The following is a 24,686-nucleotide window of genomic DNA, read 5'->3' as shown; positions in this document are numbered from 1 at the left end:
GTCATGCAGGGCCATGCAAGGTGGCCTTGCATGGCTTGAGAAATCTGACTTAGCACTTTTGTCACCCTTGCACCTCTTTGCGTGGCTCAAGGATGACGCAACTCAATGATAAATATGACCCCAACTCTTCAGTACAGTTCTGAACCTGTGGATGCTCTGACAAGAAGGACTGCTGTGCTGCTGGAAGGACTGCCATTTGTAGGACTATTGTCCTACTACTCTGCGACATTCTGCCTTGGTACAAGGACTATATATTCAACTATCCCAGACATTCCAGAGTGACTCATAAGGGCTAGTTTTCTGGCCTCCTCATCCACGCCACAGGAACACAAAAGGCTTACTCCATCTTGAGAACACACCTGGAACCAGCCTCAGTGAGACCTGACCCTCTAAGTGGTGGCCTCCAGTCCTTTACCATTGAAAGTGGGACTAAAGGTACCCAAATGGCCAAAAGTCAAAACTTAAGACTGAGAACCAGGAGAAGAGGGGGACCAACCTGCTCGACTATCTGCCTGAGGTGTATCGCCGGTCAGATTGACTTTGCCGCTTCTCCCGCTGCGTTCTTCTCCGCAGCAGTAAATTCTTTTCAGTGGCCCTTTGCCAAAGGGGTATCCAGCGTCGTGGAACTGTATTTGGCTACAGCCCTCCCTCTTGTCTAATTGGAGATTTTCAACTTCCATTTCAGAGACTAAGGGCCTTGTTAGGAGTTTGGCGGTCTTCCAAATTGACTGTCACTGCGGCACTCCCAGGAAGACTACCAAGCCCATAGTGAGCCCGCCCACAGGATTATGAATTTAATCCAGGGAAGGGGGTGGTGTGGCAGCGGTTTCATGGCAGCGGGTGTGTTAGGCTCCTAGGAGAGCCTCAACAGCATACCGCTGCTGTGAGAGTGCCTGAAGCTGCATGGTGTGGCATGCACCATGTCATGCATAACACACCGTGCAGTAACAAGGGTGCAATTCCAAGGGAGTGCAACATGTGTTCCCTCACATGCACCCTCAGGCCCTGATTCGGCTGGGGGCCCTAAGGGCCCTCTTACCCGCATGTTCGCCACACTTCTTAGGGTAGGGACCATGCCATGAAAAGGGCGGTGGATATGCAGGTTGTAATATGCTCGGCAGTGCCAGCTTCGGCACAGCCAGCATATTCAGGCCATTTGCAGACTGCTTCTGCAGCGGGATCCTTGATTCCTGCAGAGGCGACAGTCTTGTGGCGGTCCCACTGCCACACTCGTAATATGGTGGATGGGTGGTGGTGGGCAGATCGCCACCAAGAGCACTTACCCAGAACCGCCATACTCGTAATAAGGCCCTATGTCTGAAAGTAAAAAGTTTCATAGCGGCTTCGACCCAAGGCTATCCAAAGATGACGATTCCTTCCTATGCACCTCCTGCAGCCTTGCCCCACTGGACATTACCTTCTCAGACACTTTGTCTCAGAATTTCCTGTCAGTATGAAGATAAGCGCTGACCAGGCCCAATCCACTTGTTGTATCCTGGACCGCGCTCCATTGTGGTCAGACATATTTTTCGATGTCTTGTGCAACCAGCGTCCGTGGTTGCAGCTTTGATCTTTTAAGCCCTAGTTTTGACTGAAATTCATAACTCCAGTTCTACTGATTGGATTTATGTTTTTTGGGTGTCAAATATTTAATAAAAATGTACTCTATTCTTCTAAATTTGTTTGGGATTTTTCTAGTGTTGTGTTTTCACTTTATCACTGTTTGTGTACTTCACACATTGCCTCTCAGTTAAGCCTGACTTCTTTTTGTGCCAAGCTACCCAGAGTCAAACACAGGTTAATTTGATAACTTTTTGTTGTTCACCCTGCAAGGGATTATGGTTTGACCAGTTCTCACAACCCAGTTAAACAACAACCCAAATTCTCACACCTCATTTGTCTACTTCAGGGATGCAAAAAGTAGAAGGACACCTGGTTCCAACAGAGCCCAGCTGATCACAGAGGACTGCAGAATACAGGTTGCCTGGCTGGAGATAGACCTGGTGACTAGATGGCTGTCCTGATGACTAAAAAGAGTATATCAGTAGCTGAAGAAAAGGGGCTAATTTTTTCCACCTTCAGAGGGTCGGAAAAGGTGCCAAAGCTTGCCCAGAAAGCTGGCACCCATGGAACGCAAGAAAAGCTGGTCTGTCCTCCAACAGAGTAGGGTCCATCACAGTAAGGACATTACACCCTCCCCTCTATATAGAGTGGACTGTGTAATATCTTTTTGCCTGTCCCTCATGGCCAAGAAAAATCTGGTAGTGAGGGACATTACAGAAATGACCCACATACACTGGGAGAAGATTCTCTGGTTACGGGTTCATTAGTTCTTTAGATGTAAGTTACCACTTTGGAAAAGTTTTTGATAGGCCATCAAAACCAACACCAGCCATTCACGTAACTTTTTGTACATTGAAAGAAACCATTGAGATGGCAGTTCCTTCCAATGTACAGAGCTGAATGCTGGGCTGGTAGTCACCTCTGTCTCTGGCCGATGACAGTCCATCATAGAGGCATAGGTATGGTCTCCGCTATTCTGATGCAGGGAGTACTGTCTATCAAACCTTAAATTGGGCACTTAGCTTTATTAACACTGTGGGATCTTAGAAGTCTATACATAAAATAACTCTTCCTCTTTCTAGTATAACAATGAGCAACCAAATTATGGCCCTTCAACATACCATTAGCATTCGAAAATTGTTTAATGGATATGAAGAGTTTATCCTATTGACCCCTAACATTATCAAAAAGATCATAACAATTGTTTCAACTCTTGCAATGGAATCAATTGCTGATCCGGAATTATTTGAGAAACCAGTCTTCTTAGCTCTTTCAATAAATAACTTTGTTTCTTATTTTATAACTATACTTGTACTTCATATTGTAAAATCAATAAAAATATGTGTTAAAAGAAACTGCTGGTTATTGACTTAAAAAGGTTCCAATAACAGGAGCACTTTAGTATGGAAGTCAATATAAATCTAGGTCTCTGCAAAGTATGAACAGGAGCTCCAAGAGAAATTGGGTAAATGGTCAAACTGACTTAATGTAGTTCAGAAATTCAGTATAATCATCACAACTATGTCTCAGAACAAAACCAGTCTTTTATGTTACAAAACCAAGGCAATCAATACCACTGTACAATTTTATCTCTCAAGCTTTTTAAAATAAATTCTTGCTCTTTTTCTATTTCTTTTCCTATTTTACCAAAATCTGGATAATATACTATCACCCTTCCTAAACAATAGTTGAGAGATTTGAACAAGTGATATAGATATGGTGAGAGAATGAACAGCGTGAAATAATCTATTTTACCCCACCTGGATAATGACGGAAGGAACCACTTTCAGTTGTCCTAATCTTTGACTAACCTCAGCCAGATTCAATCTTAATGTACACTGAAATTAGTTGGGAAATAAGATTCCTATATGTTTCATTTTAGTAGTGAGCAAGTCTAATGTGAAAGCTTGAAATAATTTGTTATGAAAAATATCTATGTAAGGCAAAACAGATTTATCAATATTTCATTTACAGCTGGAAAACATGGAAAACAGCTAATCCCCTGACACAGGTAATGCAGTCTTTAATTTATATATATATATATATTTATATATTCATAAAAATATCATTAGCACAAGCTAAAAACTAATCTGGAGTTTATACAAAAATAGTCTCACACTTTCTCAGAAAAAAGGTCTAAAGTGAAAATAAATAATGAGAGGGAAAGGACAGATCCCTGCTTTGTCCCACCGCAGATTAAAGGATTGAATTCCATTGACAAAAACAGACTCAGTAAAAGATCTACACAGCAATTCAATTCAGTATATACATTTCAGACTAAAACCATGCCATCTCAAAGTCTTAATTGTCAGCTTCTACCCAATTAGATGAAAGTCCTTCTCTAAATTTAAGGTTAGAATTGCAATCAGGACTTTCAGTTTGGATACTCTAGCAATACAATTCAAGAATCTAGTTGAATTATCAAAAATGTATTGATGACTCTACCTACTAATTCTGGTATGGGGCTCTCTAAGCAATTGGCCAATAATTTTGTGGAATTCTTGAAACAAATCAATATTATTTTAATATGCAAAATAGGCCAACAATGCTGCAAAAAAGGGATGTTTGTCTGTTTTTGGGATTGAAGAAAGCATGGGTTCATTAAAGTACCTTCAACTTTCAAAACAATAGCAATTTTTGCATCAAAATTTCTGAAACTGAAAATACAATTCACAGAAACTTTGTCTGGGACTTTTTCTAAGATTATCAAGGTCTGGAATAATCTCTTTCAGTTCAATATGCCTCTCCGATGAATGTAATTTAACCGTTTATTGTTCTTCTCTGGAAATGGTTGTGAGGTATCAATCCAATGATAAATTAAAAAGGGAAATATTCAGGATAATAGCATTGGTTGTAGAAGTTGCCAAATTACTAACTACTAAGAGTGTTCTGTTTAAATGGTCAGAAATGTTTTTGAGCTGAGATCTTTCTTTTCTGCTTTCAGGATAATTCAACAACAATTTACCCTATCTATTCTGACCTTCCCATTATATCTAGTGTTTAATATTTACAATACACCAACATTGGTCTCAGTGGGATTTGTGTTGAAATCAAATTTTAACAAGGTGATCCTAACAATCCTTAGTCACAGAATCACAGAAGTATAACATTCATGCTCTAATTTTAAAACAATTAAATATAGAATTAGATTGTTTTTACCTTCTTCTTCTTTAAGGAGACACAATTAGTATAGACCCTCTTGATGCAGCTTCAAAAGAATTAGAAGTTATAGTCATTGAAGTATCTTGTAATGTTTTGATCTCAAAGAATTTCTTAGCAAACTTGTCAAACAAAAATCCCACCTTTTAGGGAATACTTGTTAAATCAACAGTTATTCTGTTTTATTGTATGAGGTAACTTATGATCAAGATACATTGGATTTTTTAATACTGTGACTGTAATTTTTTGCAAAATCATTGCATTTAAGGATTGCTTTCAGTAGAGGATTACTATATTATCTCCATCTGCAAAACCCAACCACATTCATAGTCAGGAGTACAGTTCACCCCTTTGCATTATGGTAAATGCAGTTCACATGAAATACTTACTTGAATTTTTGCACCAAAGTTGGTGCAAGTTAGTGCTGTGAATCTCTAGACACACATGTTTCTAGATATTATCCTTCATCAGTAGAGATAACAGATGAAAATTCTTCTGGGGTTGCTGAGAAAGCTGCCACAGTCCTTTCAGGTCTCAGTACCTCTCACTGGCACACAGGTGCATCTCCAAAAGCTCGTCAGCTCAATGACTCAAGAGAGACTTTTCAAACAGAAGGGGGATGGGGGCACTCTGCTTCATCTCCCAGCACAATTAACCCCTTTGCATTATGGTAAATGCAGTTCACTTAAAATGCTTACTTGAATTTATGCTGAAGTGTTCCATTAAAGTTGGTGCAGGTTAGTGCTTTGAATCTCTAGACACATGTGTTTATTATCCTTCATCAGTAGAGTGGGGTTGCTGAGAAAGCTGCCACAATCATTTCAGGTCTCAGTACCTCTCACTCTCACCATCTCCAAAAGCTTGTCAGCTCAATGGCTCAAGGGAGCCTTTTCAGATTTTGCTATTTCATTACCATCCAATTGTAAAAACATCAGGCTATTGCTAGATATTGCAGTAGAGTGGTTTCTCTATTCACTTTATTACATGCTGATAATGCATTTGTTAATACAGCATGGTTTGTACTTTGTACCATGACAGACTTACACCAATATAGTTTGTCACACAGACCCATAAAGTTCACAGTGGAGCCAATGGTGAACTTTAAATTGGGCATGTGCAGTAAAGGCAAGATGGCCGATGTAAAGTCCTTTGCCGCTCTTATTACATTTACTCCATCAACCAAACTCTAATTCAGGTCCATAGTGCTTGCAAGCTACAAATACAATTTGCTGTCAAGAAATACTAATGTAAGGAAAAAATTGTAATCAGATGGTATACACAAGACCCCTGAAAACATCACTTTTATCAACATTAATTTTTTTTCCCTATGCAAATTTATAAATTCCTTCAATTCAACCAGATCCACATTTAAGATTTATTGCTATATTTAACTTTAAGGGATGAATCATTCCATATCTGGCAATTATTGCTCATAATACTGGATGCAGATCAAGAAATTGCTTTCACCTGGTTGCACTTGGTTAGGTTTGGAGTGGAAATAGTAAATCCATTCCCTAAAATCCAGCAATTTCTCCAGTGTTGCAAGGTTTGGAGTGGGAGTAGTACATTTCACCCAATACACCCTCTCCAAAGTGTTTAGTTTGTAGTTGGAGTAGTAAATAAAATGTTCTAAAAATTATACTCGATTTGGTTAAGGTTGTTAGTTTTGAATTAAAGTGTTAGTATTTTACCTAGTAATAATAGAAAGTTAGTTTCACTATTGTTAACATATTTCACATTTTTTACACGTTTTGCTCATTTAAAAATAACAGTTTATTTTAACAATTTTCATTGACAAAAATATTAATTTTATTAGATCTTTTATTTATTATATTTAAATCATAGACGCATTCCAAAGTCAATAACTCTAGCCACTAAGCCACACAAGTCTTTACAGTCTCCACCACATCCTGTGCATCATTGATCCTCTAATTCAATAAATCTCTTGTCTATAGAGGGCGATTTCTCCTTGCTTTTTTTGTCAGTTAGTAATATTGTTAACTATAAATGGTTTTCAAGTCTTAATTTCTTCTAGTAAAGCAGCCAACATTAATATTCATGAGAATTAGATGGCAATGTGGAGCCTTTTTCCAGTCTTATATTGCAGTTAGACAAGTTGTCATTGAACAACAGGGTTTAGAAATACTTGTACTATGTACATCTGCATTTCAAGAAGGCACCACAGTATTATCCATGGCCACAATGCCAAAAACCTCTTCTATTTAAGGAACCAAAGTAGAAGATTTAAAAGAAAATGATGATTTTCTTTTGCTAATATTCTTTGTCCATCTACCCCCTTCCCATATAAAGAGTTACTTAATTCCAAAGAAGCAGAAACTTTCCTATACTTAGCAGTCTACATATTTTGGACACTCAGAGGCCGATTATGAGTCTGGCGGTCCTCGGACTGCCAGACTTGTGGTGGGGTGGATGCAGTGAGTGGTCATCTAGTGACTCCCACATCATGACCCTGGTGGTCATGCTGCCCTGGGACCGCTGACACCACCAGGGAACCGCCGTTCCAGAGGCGGTCCAGAGGCATCCATATACTTGGTGGGACTGTCATGGCCCCGCCAAGCATATTGGGAGTTTTCTCTCTGCCAGGGTTTTCATAGCAGTTTCTTCTCCATGAAAACCATGGAGGAGAGGAAACTAAGTGCCTCTCACCCTGAGGATACACACAGGAGGCACAACATGTGCCCCTCGTGTGCATGCACAGAAGTTCCAGCAGGGCATGTGCATTCAGTCCATGCAGTGCTGGAATTGTTTTGTTGTTCCCATTGCAGTGCCTGTTTTATAGGCACTGCTGTGGAAATACCAAAGGAATCGCCTGCCAATGACTAAAAAAGAAATTATGCAGCTGGCATTTCTCACGCGGATTTGGCGGTGCAGAGGAGGGGTGGGCCTGCTGCCGCACCGTCAAACTCGTAATCAGCCCCTTAAAGTAAAATTAAGATAGTAATCTTTGTTTTATTTGGCCTCTTCCTTGGATCCTAGAAACATTTCCACAAGATGAAGGTCACTGAGGAGGGTAGATGTGCACGCTGGCATGTCTTTAGCGTCAAGAAGACGTCAACACCACACATACCTGTCACCTCCTCAGTAGTTCCTCTGCTGACATCCACTAACAAAAACCACATTTTTCTCATATAAATGACCCTCAGTCCACCTATCATCCTGTTCACTGTATTGCATTTACTATAGCATAAGAAGAATCAAAATAGTTGAAATTGTGGAAATCCTGAACTATAAGGGAGGCCAGGACTTGGAGTAGAAAATTACCAGAAAGTAATCAAGTTATTATCACATTTTCAGATTTCCTTGACTCAGTCTATATTGTATGAGGATGTATTAAGACAAATGTCTTCACTGTGGCCAATTGTGGCATGCCATGTTGCTACACACATGCTATATTATACACAGATACAAAATGGTCCTGATTCACAAAGGTAAACTTACACATTTATAGAAGTTCATGCTTTTTCAGTATTCACAAACTGCATTTTAATAGTAAGTTGACAAGTGCAGAGGCTACACAGTCAGGGCAGAGAACTCCAGACATAATAAGATAGGACAGTCCCCTTACACTTCTGGACCTCAGGTTCACTGCAACCTCTCAGTATTGCTCGGTATTTCCCTGGGCTGAGAAGCTCACATCACTCACTACTCTGCCTGTTGAAAAAAGTTAGACAAGAATAAACAAAAATATATTCTAATCTGTCAGCATGGAAATTGATAAAATTGCTTATCTGAAGCGACTTGTGAATGTGACATTCTTCTATGCATGCCAAGCATGGCATTCTGCTCTCCTTTGCTCATAATCCTCTTCTTACGGCAGAATGTAGGTGAAAGAAAACGTTTTTATCTACTGAACAATAAAAACATTATCTTCTTTATTCCTTCAATAAAAAATTTCTTATCCATGCCAATTAACAATTTTATCAGCCCCTGTTCTTTGATAATTATTCTTTTTTACTACATCATAACCTCCATTATCAAATCTTTCTTATTATTCCTTTATTATCATCTAGCTTCTGTCTCCCCTGCCTCTTATCTGAGAGCATGCCCTACTCTCATAGACCCCGGTGTTTCTTTTTTCATGATCTCTGAACTCCCTCTCTTTCCATAGTATCTTGCTGATCCTTCCTTGACTCTTTCTCTTTCCCCCCTGTGTTCCTTCTTGACCATTTCTGATCCGGATCTTTTATTTTGCATCCAAATATCTAACTACATCAAAGCCCCGTCTGATCAACTTTTATGCTAATCATGGAAATCTCTTGCTCCATCATTATTCATACCTTTACCTTACCATTTGCCCCAAGCTTGGACTGATTTATGACTTGTCTCTAGACACTCTAATTTCTTCAACACCTCGTACCTGTCACTTCTGTCTCAGTTACCTTCAGTAGATCTCTCCATCTTTGACCTTGCAAACTATTACGATAGAAGTTTCTACTCTTCTACTTTCTTATTTGCACTGCTAGTGTTGTCTTATAATCTGGCTGTGATTCTTAGTTTCTTTGTGCTGGGAGGAGAATGGTGCAGATTAGTCGCAGCACTAGGTCTGCACCATAGAACAAGCTCCGAAAAACGATAAAAATGTTACCAGACCTGCAATTCTAGTGACATGAATAATCTACTCGACCAAACAGTAATGCTCTTGACCCATACTCTGGTCTCAAAACTGTGTGATACTAGCAAATATTTTATTTCATTAGGTTGCATTTTAATTAATTCTTACAAATGAGTACACTTTCAAATATGTAAGTTCAGTATGCCTGCTGCACACAAAAAACTATTTTGTTGATTTAATAAACTAAACCTTTGCTCCAGCATGATTGTCGGACAGTTAACTTTACAGAGTTCCCTAACTTCACAGTAAGACAAAGAAAAGTAAACACTGATCTCAAAGATCAAATAAACATCAATTTGTAAAAAACATTAAGCTGACATTTGACCTCTGTCTTTACAATCACAGCAATGTGACACAATAAAAATAGGTTTTAAAGTTATCTTTTTTGCACGTTCTATGTCTGAATAAACAGAACACCAGTTCGTTGCCAGCTCAAGGTCTCTAACTAGAACATGGCGTAGGCCCTAAACACAGCTTGCCCTGATAAAATCTAACTAGCCATAGTGAGTGTACGAGTAGATTTATTGAGGCATGTAGATGGTCTTTCCAGCTACCAAAATGTAGCACTGGCTTGTCAGCAGAATGGAGAATAATGTGTTGCAAGCCTGTTTACAAATCACATCAATTCAAAATAGGGGGGTCACTGTTCCTATGAGGAAGAAGTATGTAACGGACAAACCAAGAGGTTGCCCTTACACACCCCTAGGGGTGTCATGCTTCATCATCGGATGGATGCTCCTCGTCGTGCCGGCACTGCAGTGCCCTATGGGTCCCCCAAAGAGATCTTTTTCATTTTGGTTGCTGTATGATGAGTGCGAGGGTGTCCTAGAGCCGGGTGATCAGTGAAGTGTGGTGATGGTGAGCTAAAGATAGCTAGGGGATGTCATATTCAGCTTTATTCTGGCAACTACCCTATCAGGTTTAAAAGAAATGTTAGTGCTACTTATGAGGTCAGATGATGTGCCCAAGTAGCTAGTGGCATAAAGTGCAGGTCGACATGTTTCACGCCTAATAGTCAAAAAATGATGCACAGTGCTTCATCAGGACCAGAAGAGGGGCTAGACTGCCTTCCACACATCAAAATAACAAGTTTGGTCACCCATAAGTGGGTGGTACCTGTTTGTTGTGTGAAGAGAGCGGTTGTTCAACTGGTTGGTCGAACACCTGTGTCCTATCGGTCGGGGCAGAGGACGTGCACTGTTTGTGGGGTGTAGTCAGTGTTCCCTCAGCTGTGAACTTACCCAGTCCCTCTGCTCGCTTGCAGAGTGGGAATCCTCCAGGCTACGCCACATCTCATTCTGGAAAGCTCATCCTTTCCCCTCTCAAGGCTCCAAGAAGCCTGGGGTGACAAAAGACTAGTATCAGGTTCCTTTGTGTGTCCTGAAGGCAGCCCGATAAAATGCAAGTGGGGCAGGGAACAGCTCTGCCCTCAGCAAATCAGGCAGGAAGACCCATCCTACCAACACCTAATCCCCTTTGTCTCACTGTCTGGGAGGAATACATAAAGCCTAACAGCTAAGCCATTCCCAGTCATGTGATATGACCCACAAAACTGGTAACAGGCACAAAATGGTTAGGATAAGAAAATGCCAACTACCTAAAAGTGGCAGTTTCAGAATTATGACTTAAAATCCCACTTTAGTATGAAATAGGATATGAAATTACAATTTATTTGAGTCCAAACATGATATTTTTATGTGTGCCCAATCAAAGGTTAGCACTTAATAAATGCATTAAGGTAACCATAGTTACCCTATGGGGAGGTAGGCCTTACAGTTGTGAGAAATTAATGTAGATGTTTTTACAAGTAGGACATGTAAAACGTAAACACACATCTCGTACGTTTTAAATACAATACACACTGCAATATGGGCTTTTTAGGGCTTACCGTATGGGTGACTTATTGGTATTAAAAGGTAATGTTTAGGCCTGGCAAAAGGTTTGACTCTGCAAAGAAGGGTCATCCCAACTGCCTTACATAGCTTAGGCGGCACCTACCTGAACAATCAGGTCTTCTTTCACCAACTGTTAGAACCGGCGGTCTCTAGTTGGCAGAGGTATACACTTCTGACAAATAGGGACCAACCAACTCTAGTCAGGGCAAGGGGATTACACACTCAGATAACCCCTGCTACCCCCTTGGTAGCTTGGCAGAGCAGACAGGCTTATCTCAGAGGCAGTGTGTTAAGCATTTATGACCACATACAGTAATAAAGTGAATACACTACAGATGGACACGACACCGAAGTTATTATAAAAATAGGATCTTTATATAAGGTTTAGCACAAGACCAAATAACGACAAAAATATACCACAGTCTTAATAAATACTCTTTGGAAGGAAAAATAATAGTTCAAGTAAGGTTTCTTCTTGGCAAATAGTTCTTTAGCAAAGTATTCTTCTGAGCACAGTTCTTTGGCAACAATGTAACCCCCACGGGAGTCACACGACGTCGAGTCTACAAGATTCCCAAGGTTCGGCGTCGACCGCGAGGAGCGCTACGTCGAGCCTGGAGTTGCAACAGACCCCACAAGTACAGTACCTTGAGAAACGAAGAAAACGATGATCCACGGCGTCGAGATGTCGGCGTCGAGGTCGGCGTCGATCGTGCCTCGGAGTCGGGTCAATCCGCAGCGGCGTCGAGGGATGTCGGGCCGGAGCAGCGCTCACGGCGTCGAGAAGGGCGTCGAGTCGATGCGATCAGCAGCGGCGTCGGGACGGGGTCGCTTGGAGGTAGAGCCGATACTCACTCCTCACTGGCGTCGATACCGGCGTCGAGACGGGGTCACTTGGAGCCGGGGCCGATACCCACTGCTCACTGGCGTTGCTGCTGGCGTCGAGACTGCAGATTTTCCCTTGTGTACTGGAAACAACACTTTCCAGCAATTCAGCAATTCAGTAAATGGTGAAGTCCTTTGGCCCTGTGACTTCAGCAGGAGACTGGCACTCTTCCAGTCCTTGGAGATTTCCTAGCAAGTGTTCAGAGAGTACACACCAAGTTCCTCTCTCCTTGTTCCTTGGCAAAAATAAAGAAGCAGCTTTCAGGTTCCTCCACAGCAAAACAGCACTCTGGCAGAAAGGGGAGGCAAGTCCTTAGATCAGCAGGCTTCTTGTCCTTGGTACAGGTTTCCTTGTCAGAAGTGATCCCAGTTCTTGGTTCAGGGGTCCTTCTCTTATACCCCTTTTTCCCTTTGTTCCCTTTGTCCAAGCAGGGCGATTCCCACCATCTCAGGTTTGTTGTGGGTGTTGCCAGGCAGAGGCACCTGGCCTATTCACTGGGCAGGGCAGAGTCCTCAGCCGCCCAGCAGGAGGCGGAGCCAGTATTGTCACTGGTAGGAGCAGGGCTATCAGTCGCCCAGCAGGAGGCGGGGCCAGTATTGTGTCAGGCAGGGCAGGCTACTCTTCCCTCACTCTACGTGTAAACGCCCCATTCACCCCACACTGACTCACTCAGACCTCTGGAGCCACTCAGCCCCTGACACACACACCGAACCAGCAGAGACCGGTAGATAGTTGGACAAGAAAATAGCCACTTTTTAAAAGTGCTATTTTCAAACATAGAATTTAAAAACCATCCATCCTAAAGGGTGTGTTATTAAATTCTGAGTTCAGGGATACTAAACTCGACTTGCTACCATGCTCCCTGAGTCAGATAGATTATAATGGAGTTAATAATCAGTCTGCCCAGTCTGGCCTATTGGAGGCAGGTAGCCCTTCAATAGTGAAAAACGAAAATGGCTGTAATTCACTATTAGGTCATGCCACACACATCAGGGCATGACCTACCTTTTACCAACAATGCACCCTGCCCTAGGGCCTACCACAGAGGTGTCTGAAATGTGGCAAAGGGAAGGTTTAGAGACTGGTAAGTAGGTTTCCTTACCAAGTCGACATGGCAGTCAGGGACTGCACGCAGGCGCCGCGGTGGCAGGCCTGAGACACATTTTGCACGCTGCTTCTGTGGGTGGCACAACCAGTGCTGCAAGCCCACCAGCAGCAGTTAACTTACACGCCCTTGGCACACGCAGTGCACTAGACTAGGGTCTGAACAGTAAGTCAACCAAGCCAATCATGGTAACACCAATCAATGTAACAATTTAACATAGGGAGCACTTGCACTGTGGCACTGATCAGCAGTGGCACAGTGCCCAAAGCAATAATCCAGCAAAAACATCGTAAACGGAGGAGGCAAACAGAAAAAAATGGAGGAGAGACTCATGCCAATGATGCCAGGTCTAACACGTGTCCCCTCCAGCTGAAATGTGGGGAGAACTACCCTTCACCCAGGGAGTCCTCATCACTAAGGCGGAAAAATCTGGACAGACCATCAGCATTGGCGTGATCTGTACCAGGGCGGTGTTCCACCGTAAAGTCCATCCCCTGTAGGGAAATGGACCACCTCAACAGCTTTGGGTTCTCACCCCTCATCTGCATTAACCATCTGAGGGGCCTGTGGTCCGTCTGAACCCGGAAGTGAGACCCAAACAAGTAGGGTCTTAGCTTCTTCAGCGCCCAGACCACAGCAAATGCCTCACGCTCTATCGCACTCCACCTTTGTTCCCTGGGAAGTAACCTCCGGCTGATGAAGGCTACAGGTAAGTCTCGGCCCTCCTCATTCATCTGTGCTAGAACAGCCCCCACACCATGCTCTGAAGCGTCTGTCTGGACAATGAATTCTTTTGAAAAGTCGGGTGCCTGGAGGACCGGTGCTGTACACATTGCAGTTTTCAGGGTGTCAAAGGCGTTCTGACAGGCGTCAGTCCAGATCACAAGTCTCGGCTGCTTCCTGGAAGTCAGCGAGGTCAAGGGGTGCACAATGTTGCCATACCCCTTGACAAACCTCCTGTAGTAACCCGTGAGACCCAAGAAGGCTCTCACCTGAGTCTGGGTTTTGGGCGGTTCCCAAGCCAGGATGGTATCTATCTTGGGTTGCAGGGGGGCCACCTTGCCGCTCCCTACTTGGTGCCCCAAGTACACCACTGAACCCTGCCCAATCTGGCACTTACTAGCCTTGATTGTGAGGCCTGCTCTGCGCAGGGCCAACAACACTTCCTGGAGGTGGCGCAAGTGTTCCTCCCAGCTGGCGCTGAACACTGCTATATCGTCCAGGTAGGCGGCGCTGAAATCTTCCAGCCCGGCCAATACCTGGTTAACCAACCTCTGGAATGTGGCAGGGGCATTCTTCATCCCAAAGGGCATCACACGGAACTGGTAGTGCCCATCTGGTGTGGAGAATGCAGACCTCTCTTTTGCCCCATCAGTCAAGGCGATCTGCCAGTACCCAGACGTTAGATCAAACGTACTAAGGTACCGGGCAGCCCCCAACCGATCGATGAGCTCATCAGCTCTGGGGATGGGGTGCGCGTCAGTCTTGGTGACCGAATTGAGTCCTCGGTAATCCACACAGAACCGAAGTTCTGGTGAAGCACCAGGCGCTGCAGCCTTTGGGACCAAGACCACTGGGCTGGCCCAAGGACTGCTAGAGGACTCAACCACCCCTAAGGCAAACATCTTGGAGACCTCCTCCTTGATGTATGCTCTGACCTTGTCAGTCACCCTGTAGGCCTTGTGCCTCACAGGAGTGCTGTCCCCGGTGTCCACATCATGGACACACCACTGAGTGACACCAGGGATTAAGGAGAACAGATCAGGGAATTGTACCAACAGATGGCGACAATCTTGCTGCTGCTCAGGGGTCAGTGTGTCAGAGAGGGCAACACCATCCACTGACCCATCTTTTTCTTTTGCACACAGGAGGTCAGGAAGAGGCTCACTCTCCTCCTCCATCCCAGCATCTGTGGCAAGGAGCATGCCCACTTCGGACCTTTCTAAGTGGGGCTTTAACCGGTTGACATGCAGGACCCTTAAGGGGTTCCTGGGAGATTTCAAGTCCACCAAGTAGGTGACATCGCTCTTCTTCTCCACAACCTCAAACGGTCCAGTCCACCTGTCCTTGAGCGCACAAGGTTCCACAGGGGCCATGACCCAAACTTTCTGACCAGGTTGAAGCTCAACCAGAGTGGCATTCTGATCGTACCACCGCTTCATCTCTTCCTGGCTGGCCTCCAGATTTGCCTGAGCAAGATCTCTGAAGCGCCGAGTCTGGTTCCTAAAGGCCAGCATGTAACTATATACATCCTGGGGAGGTTTCCTGGGAGATTGCTCCCAGCCTTCTTTGACCAGACTCAAAGGTCCTCTTACCGGGTGACCATACAAAAGCTCAAAGGGGCTGAACCCTAGAGACTTCTGTGGCACCTCACGGTAAGCAAACAGCAGGCATGGCAAGAGGACGTCCCATTTACGCCTCATCGGTTCTTCAAGACCCATGATCATGCCTTTTAGGGTCCGGTTGAATCTCTCAACCAGCCCATTACCTTGAGGGTGGTAAGGAGTGGTAAACTTGTAGGTTACCCCACACTCCTTCCACAGGGACTTCATATAATTCGAAATGAAGTTGGTGCCCCGGTCTGACACCACCTCTCTGGGGAACCCCATGCGGGAGAAAACACCCATCAGTGCCCGTCCCACCACGGGGGCCGTCACTGTTCGGAGAGGGATGGCTTCCGGGTACCGGGTGGCATGGTCCACCAAGACCAGGATAAACCTGTTGCCCATGGCTGTCTTGGGGTCCAGTGGCCCCACAATGTCAATTCCCACTCGCTCAAAGGGGGTACTGACGACGGGAAAAGGTTGGAGGGGAGCCTTCTGCTTCCGCCCACTTTTCCCACTTGCCTGGCAAGTTTGACAGGTCCTACAATGGATATCTGAATCCCTTCTCATCTGAGGCCAATAAAAATGGGTGACAAGCCTGTCATAGGTCTTGTCCTGCCCCAGATGTCCAGCTAACGGAACGTCATGAGCCAACCCCAGTAGGAAGGCTCTGAAGCGCTGGGGTACCACCAGCACACGGGCTGACCCAGGCTCAGCAGCCTTAGGCTCGCTATACAGGAGGCCGTTCTCCCAGTAGACCCAATGTGATCCTGACTGATCACCTGTCGTTTGGGCTGAGGCCTGCTGCCTCATACCCACAAGAGAAGGGCACACTTTCTGTTCAGCACAAAATTCCTCCCTGGAGGGACCACCATCCTGCTGCCAATGGGTCAGCTCGGGCAGGTCTCCCAGTTCGGCCACTTGTTCTCCTGTCGGTTCCAGGGCATCCCCCTCAGAGTCTGCTCCCTCCTGGACCGCGGGAACGATGGGGGACGGTTTCCCGCGCCCCCTGCCTCTTCTCTTCGCGGTTGGGACCTGGGCCATACTTTCAGGCTCCGGGCCCCCATCAACACCCTTACTGACTGACATGGACCGGGTGGTCGCACACACCCACTCAGGCAGACCCAACATTTCCAGATGCGCTTTTCTCTCCACCTTAGCCCAAGGGGAGTCCTCCAAATCATTGCCCAAGAGACAATCAACAGGCATGGCGGGCCTCACAGCAACCTGAAGAGTACCTGAGACCCCCCCCCACTCAAAAGGAACTTGAGCTACCTCACACTTACTCTGTGAGTTGTCAGCAGCTACAACGGGGTAGAATGCATGAGGGACCACCTGCTCTCTGGACACCAAGTGACACTTGACAGCTGTCACACTCGCTCCGGTGTCTCTGAGAGCTTCCACCCTATGGCCATTAATGGTCACCCACTGCCTATATTTCCTAGTGTTACTAGGCAGAGGGGTTGGAGGGACCATTTCCACGTCTCCTAAAGAGACCAGGGACATTTCTGCGGGACCCCACCCACCGGGGGCACCCATCTCCTCCCCTCCCAGGGCTACACTCGCTACCTGACGAGGGGGTGCACGCGGCGGTGCATTCGAATCCTTCATGGGACACTGGGGATCATAATAACGGTGTCCCACCTGCTTACAGGCGTAGCAGGTCATGGGGCCCCTGTGAACAGGTTTACCTGTCGGGGCCTCTGGTTTCTTTACAGGGGGAGGCTGGGAACCCTTCCCTTGGTTCCCTTGGGGACTACTTTGGGGCCCTTTCTGAAACTCCCTCTGTTTACCCCTGTCCCCCCCACTCTTCTGCTGGGGACCCTGCCCACCTTTGGCTGAGTCTCCCACTGGACCCTTGTGGACCCTGGTACTGACCCAGCGGTCCGCCTCCTCAGCAAGTTTTCTAGGGTTAGATAGCTTGCTGTCAACAAGGTGCTGGCGTAGCTCTGGAAAACAGTTATTAGACAAGTGCTCCCAAGCAAACAAATCATAAAGAGCATCATAACTATCAACCTTGCTACCCTTTATCCAACCATCCATGGTTCTGCAGAAAAAAGACACATATTCAACCCACGTAGTACCAGGCAACTTCTTACATTCTCTAAAGGTTTGTCTGTACTTTTCTGGAGTTAAGCCATATCTCAGCATTAAAGCATCTTTCATATGAGTATAAGACATCCTATCCTCAGCAGGAAGGCTCAACAAGGTATCTCTCCCCTCGTTTGTAAAGCGGCTCCACAACCCCGTTCCCCAATCCTTCTCAGGGACCCGGTGGGCCAATAACGCTAACTCATATGCTTTAAACCATTGGCTAATATCTTCATTCTTACTGTAATCTTTGATCACATCTTTAGGAAAATAAAACCTACTTTCTGCAGGCACAGATGGAGTGCTGCCACCAGAGGGATTCAACTCTAAACTCTTAGTTTTAAGCTCCATCTCCCTCACCATCTTCTCACGTTCAAACGCTAATTTCTCTCTCTCAAAATCTAATCTTTTGCTCTCCATTTCAGCTTCTCTCTTGCTTCTTGCATTCTCTAATTCCAACTGCCCTCCTATTTTAAGTTTTGCCATTTCCAACTTGTACCCCCTCTCCTTCTCCCTGTCTTCTAACTCTTCGGGGGAAAGGCTCCTAGAGGACGCACTACTGCCTGGAGATGACACTGGCCCACCTGTGGGCTCTTCCTCTTCCTCTTCTTCTTCCTCTTCCGGTACCACCACCGGATCAGAGGGATTTCTGGCCTCTAACCAGGCCTTCAGCGCTTTGAGGAAGTCGTCTTTCCTTGTGAGACCTGTGGTAGGAACTTTAAACTGCTTGCAAAATCCTTTTAGATCCTTTAGCACGTAGGAATCTATTTTCTCCTTATCAAATTCCCCCACAACATTCTCCACAGGTGTAGCAGCTCCGGCATTCTCCATGGTCAAAACTGGCAGTGTTTAAGAAAATAAGCTCCAGGAAAGCGGAGAACAAAAATAGGCAATCCTACCAAAACAGATTGTGGCTGCGTTATGGTCTGCTTTCACTATGTAGCGTACACTAATCACTGCACATGAGTCATAAATGCAAAGTTCAAATCCTCACCGCTGCCCACCAATGTTAGAACCGGCGGTCTCTAGTTGGCAGAGGTATACACTTCTGACAAATAGGGACCAACCAACTCTAGTCAGGGCAAGGGGATTACACACTCAGATAACCCCTGCTACCCCCTTGGTAGCTTGGCAGAGCAGACAGGCTTATCTCAGAGGCAGTGTGTTAAGCATTTATGACCACATACAGTAATAAAGTGAATACACTACAGATGGACACGACACCGAAGTTATTATAAAAATAGGATCTTTATATAAGGTTTAGCACAAGACCAAATAACGACAAAAATATACCACAGTCTTAATAAATACTCTTTGGAAGGAAAAATAATAGTTCAAGTAAGGTTTCTTCTTGGCAAATAGTTCTTTAGCAAAGTATTCTTCTGAGCACAGTTCTTTGGCAACAATGTAACCCCCACGGGAGTCACACGACGTCGAGTCTACAAGATTCCCAAGGTTCGGCGTCGACCGCGAGGAGCGCTACGTCGAGCCTGGAGTTGCAACAGACCCCACAAGTACAGTACCTTGAGAAACGAAGAAAACGATGATCCACGGCGTCGAGATGTCGGCGTCGAGGTCGGCGTCGATCGTGCCTCGGAGTCGGGTCAATCCGCAGCGGCGTCGAGGGATGTCGGGCCGGAGCAGCGCTCACGGCGTCGAGAAGGGCGTCGAGTCGATGCGATCAGCAGCGGCGTCGGGACGGGGTCGCTTGGAGGTAGAGCCGATACTCACTCCTCACTGGCGTCGATACCGGCGTCGAGACGGGGTCACTTGGAGCCGGGGCCGATACCCACTGCTCACTGGCGTTGCTGCTGGCGTCGAGACTGCAGATTTTCCCTTGTGTACTGGAAACAACACTTTCCAGCAATTCAGCAATTCAGTAAATGGTGAAGTCCTTTGGCCCTGTGACTTCAGCAGGAGACTGGCACTCTTCCAGTCCTTGGAGATTTCCTAGCAAGTGTTCAGAGAGTACACACCAAGTTCCTCTCTCCTTGTTCCTTGGCAAAAATAAAGAAGCAGCTTTCAGGTTCCTCCACAGCAAAACAGCACTCTGGCAGAAAGGGGAGGCAAGTCCTTAGATCAGCAGGCTTCTTGTCCTTGGTACAGGTTTCCTTGTCAGAAGTGATCCCAGTTCTTGGTTCAGGGGTCCTTCTCTTATACCCCTTTTTCCCTTTGTTCCCTTTGTCCAAGCAGGGCGATTCCCACCATCTCAGGTTTGTTGTGGGTGTTGCCAGGCAGAGGCACCTGGCCTATTCACTGGGCAGGGCAGAGTCCTCAGCCGCCCAGCAGGAGGCGGAGCCAGTATTGTCACTGGTAGGAGCAGGGCTATCAGTCGCCCAGCAGGAGGCGGGGCCAGTATTGTGTCAGGCAGGGCAGGCTACTCTTCCCTCACTCTACGTGTAAACGCCCCATTCACCCCACACTGACTCACTCAGACCTCTGGAGCCACTCAGCCCCTGACACACACACCGAACCAGCAGAGACCGGTAGATAGTTGGACAAGAAAATAGCCACTTTTTAAAAGTGCTATTTTCAAACATAGAATTTAAAAACCATCCATCCTAAAGGGTGTGTTATTAAATTCTGAGTTCAGGGATACTAAACTCGACTTGCTACCATGCTCCCTGAGTCAGATAGATTATAATGGAGTTAATAATCAGTCTGCCCAGTCTGGCCTATTGGAGGCAGGTAGCCCTTCAATAGTGAAAAACGAAAATGGCTGTAATTCACTATTAGGTCATGCCACACACATCAGGGCATGACCTACCTTTTACCAACAATGCACCCTGCCCTAGGGCCTACCACAGAGGTGTCTGAAATGTGGCAAAGGGAAGGTTTAGAGACTGGTAAGTAGGTTTCCTTACCAAGTCGACATGGCAGTCAGGGACTGCACGCAGGCGCCGCGGTGGCAGGCCTGAGACACATTTTGCACGCTGCTTCTGTGGGTGGCACAACCAGTGCTGCAAGCCCACCAGCAGCAGTTAACTTACACGCCCTTGGCACACGCAGTGCACTAGACTAGGGTCTGAACAGTAAGTCAACCAAGCCAATCATGGTAACACCAATCAATGTAACAATTTAACATAGGGAGCACTTGCACTGTGGCACTGATCAGCAGTGGCACAGTGCCCAAAGCAATAATCCAGCAAAAACATCGTAAACGGAGGAGGCAAACAGAAAAAAATGGAGGAGAGACTCATGCCAATGATGCCAGGTCTAACACCAACCAACCAGACACCCCCACTCCGCTGAACTCCTACTTACACACATCCCACAAATACAGAGAACCAGATTAGGAGGAGGGGAGTTCTCTTCCATTGCTCCTAAATCATGCAACTGCCTCCCACTCCAGATGCTGAAGACGCTGAAGACCTGGCTTTTTCAATCAGCCAACCTACCATAGGCAGGGCTAAGAAGCACACAACTGCTGAGCCCCAGGATACGCTTGCAGTGATAGTGTGCTTTATAAATAGACATAACATAACATAACAAGTCACAGTGTTTTAAAGCAGCTAATGCTATGTAAAGTGTGGATCCATAGCACATGAAAAGCCTGTACTTATAATACGCTGATGAAAAGCTGGATTTACTCTTGCAGATCAACATTCAAATGTGAAGTTGTTGATTTATTTCTGAACTGTGACAGTTATCAGGGATTGTTGTACAGAAGGGGGTGGTGTAGTGATATAGGTGGAAATGAACCATTGTTCACTGCTGTGTATACCAGCTGATAACAATATTGCAGAGTTCTTAAACACAAGCTGGGGAAGTCTATGCTGCTTTTCACATGCTGCTTGGCACATAAAATTGAGCCCTCTGACTTGGGCATATTCTCTTGATCCCCTCCAACCTAATATTAGCTCTTTTAGTTGGTTTCATTTCAGCCTACTAAACTTACATCTTTTTGTATTTTCTATTGCTCTCTTTATGTTTATCTTATATATACCCACGGTGTGGTCGCTGCAAATCAATCATGCATTGTTTCTTTCTATATTTTCATTGATAATCATTCTGCTACCTAATTCTATCTTGCGCCCTCCCCCCCTCAAGCCGCCCATGTGGACATTTCTTCTCCTTCTTACTACTGAATTTTCACTTAGACAATAATGCATGTCTTGCTTTTTATTATATTTCGTTATTTTCTTTTTTTTCGGTTCAGGTCTGTATCTGAATACAATAAAACAGAAAAAAATGAACATGGGACAGCTGCAATATCGTAAATGAGGGGCTGAAACGGGTCTTATGGATGAAATGGTGGGTTAAAGGAAAGAAAAGATCAGAGATAAAAAAGATTATCATTTAATTCCATAAGAAGGTATTAGAATGTATATTATATAAAAAGAGTTGTCCGTCTATGGGGGGAAAGTTGCCATTATAGTGTAAGAGATATGATGAGAAAGACAGACGAGGACATAGCATCTTTGAGCAGTTTAATATCATTTGAATTATTATGCCTAAAAATGGGGAAAATATTCAATTTTTTTCACAATCAAAGTAGAAGCTCACCTGTTTGTCATACTGCTGACATCTTTCAGACTCGCTACAAAGATTTTGGAGCTGAAATAATTTCCCTGTGGCAATTCCGTGTGCAAGTAGCACCAAGGAAATAAAACTTTATATACTCATGCATTTATTAACATAATTATGGATTATTGTAAAGTTTATGGCTACACCAACCTCTGCAAAGCTGCCTTTATGATGATATGTTTGTTTCATAAAATTAGCTATTCTAGCTATCAACTTCATTGGGTTATATTTGGGCAGCAATAACATACATAGGGGCAGATTCATCAAGGAGTTGCGTCGCACTTGCACCACGCTAGGAGGCGTGCGGGCAACTCAACTACTAGGTCCGATTTATAAAGCAATGGATGGCCACCTTGCATGGCCCTGCGTGGTTTGATAAAAGATAAAAGTAGAGTAGCGCAACACAGTGCAAATTGCTGCATTGTATTACTTTGCCCCAGGAGGCGTTCCACTGGTGGAGCATGGCTGTTTCCATGCATCCTTCAAGGGATTTTGGTGCATTCCCAGATTTACCATTACTGGTAGACCTAGAAATGTGTCAAAATGCAACGGCTTCCCAGATGAGATGTAATAAAGAGAATGTTTTTTCCTCTTTCTATGTGTGCTGCAGAATGCAGCACACATAGAAAGAGGAAAATGCCTTAAAGGATTGTTTTTGTGCAGGAAGGTGTACCTTCCTGCATTAAAACAATTCTGTCTGCAATGCAGGCACCCTTTAACAATCGTGCAAGGTGCCTGCCTTGGCGCTCAACAGCATATTGTGCACCTGCACAAGGAAAGGACAGGAATGCTCTGAATGATGTTAAATAAGGCACATTCCTGCCCTTTCCTTTTCATGCGTAGCAGCAAGGTGGCTTACTGCGCTGCATGAAGTATTGATAAATCTGCCCTATAGCACAAAGCTCACCCACAAACATTATTACTAAACAGTAAAAGTACCAAATAGTGCATTGATACAATATAACAATAAGTACAAATCCAAATATGTACGACTTCAACTGATAAAGAAAAATAAAGAAACATTATAATGGAAAGGCCTACAAAGGTTTCAGAAAACAATACCAAGATGTACATTGCCATGAGAAGGTAGGTATACAGGTAGGAATAAATAAGCTGAAGCAGCGCTTCATTCCTTCCTTTGCGTAACATAACTACTAGGGAATCACCCCTCTATCCACAGGGAAGTGCATTCTGTGCCCATACATCAAAATGTCCCATTTAGTTACTTTTCGAAATGGGAATACGTGGTTGGCTGAGGTAGGCAGCCAAGCCAGGCAGTAACCACCACACTGGTCAGGGTAAGCTAGATACACACTAAAAGAGAACCTGTGCTCATCCTCAGTTAGGTTGGCACAGAGAAGTCAGGCTTATCTAAAGAGGCAATGTGTAAAGTATGTGTGGAGCCCAAACTCACAGTAACACAATGAATACACCACAAAAAGAGTCCACACATGCTTAGAAAAAATGAGAATATTTAGCTGAGCAAAGTAAGACAAAAATGACAAAAATCCAATCAGTATATGTCGGGGATATGATTTTTTAAAAATTACATTCAAAAACAGTGTTTAAAAGGTACTAACGGTCAAAAGGTTACTTGAGGTCATGAGCGACTGGTGCAAATCCAAAGTTCAGGCCAACCGCGATGGTGGTCAGGCCGGTATCAGGACCTATGCAGGGTCCGCTGAGAAGGTACCTTGGATGGAGCAAAGCGTCCACGCTGGGGGCAAGATACATCAATCTTTCCCACACAGTCGGGTCGCTGCATCGTCATCAGGCTTCACTGAAGTGAATGTAATGCATTGTCGTCGAGCCACGCAGAGCATCGTCATCGAACCACATAGGCTGTAAAACCATTGTAGTCAAACAGCCTCTGCGTCAGTGTCGAGGAGCACTGCGTCGGTTTAGATCGGCACAAAGGTGACAATGCATCTGTTTTGTAGCAAAACAGTTGCAGAACCCACTTCTGAGGCCCAGAACCTGAAAAGGGCACCCTCAGACACAGAAGGTAGAGTCCAGCAGCACCAGCAGAATTGCAGGAAGTCTTTGTGTCCCTGAGACTTTAGAAAAAAGGAGGCAAACCAGCAAGCCCCTGGAAATCACTAGGAGGAAAGGTCCAGCTTTTTTTCAGCAGAGTCAGGGAGCGGCAGGGAACAGGGCAATAAGCAGAAAAGCAGTCCTTCCAGTCGAGTTGAGTCCTTTAAGCAGTACAACAGTCCTTCTGAAAGAGGTTTAGTTTAAGATACAGAAGTGTCTGATTTTAGGGAGTCAGAGACCCAGTAGTTATACCCAAAAGTGACTTTGATATCAGGGGTAACTTCAAAGCAGCTCTCTGAAGTGCCCAAGGATCCCTTTCAACCCAGTCCTGTCTGCCAGGCAATCTATGGGGGTGTAAATCAGTGCTTTGAGTGTGGACAGGACACTACCTATTGAAGTGTGTTAGTCTCTCCCATTCCTCTCGGCCCAGGAAGATCCATCAGAATGCAGAGTAATGTAGATGAGTGCT

The sequence above is a fragment of the Triturus cristatus genome, chromosome 5_2 (assembly GCF_964204655.1).
Source record: "Triturus cristatus chromosome 5_2, aTriCri1.1, whole genome shotgun sequence".
NCBI classification, from domain to species: Eukaryota; Metazoa; Chordata; class Amphibia; order Caudata; family Salamandridae; genus Triturus; species Triturus cristatus.
The sequence above is the reverse complement of the archived record's forward strand: the minus strand, read 5'-3'. Positions refer to the sequence as shown.